This window comes from Oncorhynchus gorbuscha, unplaced genomic scaffold (assembly GCF_021184085.1).
Source record: "Oncorhynchus gorbuscha isolate QuinsamMale2020 ecotype Even-year unplaced genomic scaffold, OgorEven_v1.0 Un_scaffold_841, whole genome shotgun sequence".
In the NCBI taxonomy this organism is placed as follows: Eukaryota; Metazoa; Chordata; class Actinopteri; order Salmoniformes; family Salmonidae; genus Oncorhynchus; species Oncorhynchus gorbuscha.
The window spans coordinates 115,944-118,926 of record NW_025745834.1 but is presented as its reverse complement, the minus strand read 5'-3'; positions in this window follow the sequence as shown (position 1 = coordinate 118,926).

Genomic DNA, 2,983 nt, shown 5'->3' with positions numbered 1-2,983 from the left:
GGGTGTATTAGTAGTGACTGGGTGTATTGATAGTGACTGGGTGTATTGATAGTGACTGGGTGTATTGGTAGTGACTGGGTGTATTGATAGTGACTGGGTGTATTAGTAGTGACTGGGTGTATTGCTAGTGACTGGGTGTATTGGTAGTGACTGGGTGTATTGGTAGTGACTGGGTGTATTAGTAGTGACTGGGTGTATTGGTAGTGACTGGTTGTATTGGTAGTGACTGGGTGTATTAGTAGTGACTGGGTGTATTGATAGTGACTGGGTGTATTGGTAGTGACTGGGTGTATTAGTAGTGACTGGGTGTATTGATAGTGACTGGGTGTATTGGTAGTGACTGGGTGTATTAGTAGTGACTGGGTGTATTGGTACTGAGTTAGGAAGGCTTGTAGTATTGGTAGTGACTGGGTGTATTTGTAGTGACTGGGTGTATTGGTAGTGACTGGTTGTATTGGTAGTGACTGGGTGTATTAGTAGTGACTGGGTGTATTGATAGTGACTGGGTGTATTGGTAGTGACTGGGTGTATTAGTAGTGACTGGGTGTATTGATAGTGACTGGGTGTATTGGTAGTGACTGGGTGTATTAGTAGTGACTGGGTGTATTGGTAGTGACTGGGTGTATTTGTAGTGACTGGGTGTATTGGTACCGAGTTAGGAAGGCATGTATATTTGTAGTGACTGGGTGTATTGATACTGAGTTAGGAAGGCTTGTAGTATCTTTGTAGTGACTGGGTGTATTGGTACTGAGTTAGGAAGGCTTGTATATTTGTAGTGACTGGGTGTATTGGTACTGAGTTAGGAAGGCTTGTAGTGACTGGGTGTATTGGTACTGAGTTAGGAAGGCTTGTATATTTGTTGTGACTGGGTGTATTGGTATTGAGTTAGGAAGGCTTGTAGTGACTGGGTGTATTGGTACTGAGTTAGGAAGGCTTGTAGTGACTGGGTGTATTGGTACTGAGTTAGGAAGGCTTGTATATTTGTTGTGACTGGGTGTATTGGTATTGAGTTAGGAAGGCTTGTAGTGACTGGGTGTATTGGTACTGAGTTAGGAAGGCTTGTAGTGACTGGGTGTATTGGTACTGAGTTAGGAAGGCTTGTAGTATTGGTAGTGACTGGGTGTATTTGTAGTGACTGGGTGTATTGGTAGTGACTGGTTGTATTGGTAGTGACTGGGTGTATTAGTAGTGACTGTGTATTGATAGTGACTGGGTGTATTGGTAGTGACTGGGTGTATTAGTAGTGACTGGGTGTATTGATAGTGACTGGGTGTATTGGTAGTGACTGGGTGTATTAGTAGTGACTGGGTGTATTGATAGTGACTGGGTGTATTGGTAGTGACTGGGTGTATTAGTAGTGACTGGGTGTATTGGTAGTGACTGGGTGTATTTGTAGTGACTGGGTGTATTGGTACTGAGTTAGGAAGGCTTGTAGTGACTGGGTGTATTGGTACTGAGTTAGGAAGGCTTGTATATTTGTTGTGACTGGGTGTATTGGTATTGAGTTAGGAAGGCTTGTAGTGACTGGGTGTATTGGTACTGAGTTAGGAAGGCTTGTAGTGACTGGGTGTATTGGTACTGAGTTAGGAAGGCTTGTGTATTGGTAGTGACTGGGTGTATTTGTAGTGACTGGGTGTATTGGTAGTGACTGGTTGTATTGGTAGTGACTGGGTGTATTAGTAGTGACTGGGTGTATTGATAGTGACTGGGTGTATTGGTAGTGACTGGGTGTATTAGTAGTGACTGGGTGTATTGATAGTGACTGGGTGTATTGGTAGTGACTGGGTGTATTAGTAGTGACTGGGTGTATTGGTAGTGACTGGGTGTATTAGTAGTGACTGGGTGTATTGATAGTGACTGGGTGTATTGGTAGTGACTGGGTGTATTAGTAGTGACTGGGTGTATTAGTAGTGACTGGGTGTATTGATAGTGACTGGGTGTATTGTAGTGACTGGGTGTATTGGTAGTGACTGGGTGTATTGATAGTGACTGGGTGTATTAGTAGTGACTGGGTGTATTGGTAGTGACTGGGTGTATTGGTAGTGACTGGGTGTATTGGTAGTGACTTGTATTAGTAGTGACTGGGTGTATTGGTAGTGACTGGGTGTATTGGTAGTGACTGGGTGGTAGTGACTGGGTGTATTGATAGTGACTGGGTGTATTGGTAGTGACTGGGTGTATTTGTAGTGACTGGGTGTATTGGTGACTGGGTGTATTGATAGTGACTGGGTGTATTGGTAGTGACTGGGTGTATTGGTAGTGACTGGGTGTATTGGTAGTGACTGGTGTATTGGTAGTGACTTGTATTAGTAGTGACTGGGTGTTTTGGTAGTGACTGGGTGTATTAGTAGTGACTGGGTGTATTGGTAGTGACTGGGTGTATTGGTAGTGACTGGGTGTATTGGTAGTGACTGGGTGTATTGCAGTGACTGGGTGATTGGCAGTGACTGGGTGTATTGGTAGTGACTGGGTGTATTGGTAGTGACTGGGTGTATTTAGTGACTGGGTATATTGGTAGTGACTGGGTGTATTGGTAGTGACTGGGTGTATTGGTAGTGACTGGGTGTATTGGTAGTGACTGAGTGTATTGTAGTTAGGTATTGGTAGTGACTGGGTGTATTGGTAGTGACTGGGTGTTTTGTAGTGACTGGGTGTTTTATTGGTACTGAGTTGAGGTATTGGTAGTGACTGGGTGTATTGGTAGTGACTGGGTGTATTGGTAGTGACTGGGTGTATTGTAGTGACTGAGTGTATTAGTAGTGACTAGGTGTATTGGTAGTGACTGGTGTATTAGTAGTGACTGGTGTATTGTAGTGACTGGGTGTATTGGTAGTGACTGGGTGTATTGTAGTGACTGGGTGTATTGGTACTGAGTTGCTTGTATATTTGTAGTGACTGGGTGTATTGGTACTGAGTTAGGAAGGCTTGTATATTTGTAGTGACTGGGTGTATTGGTACTGAGTTAGGAAGGCTTGTAGTGACT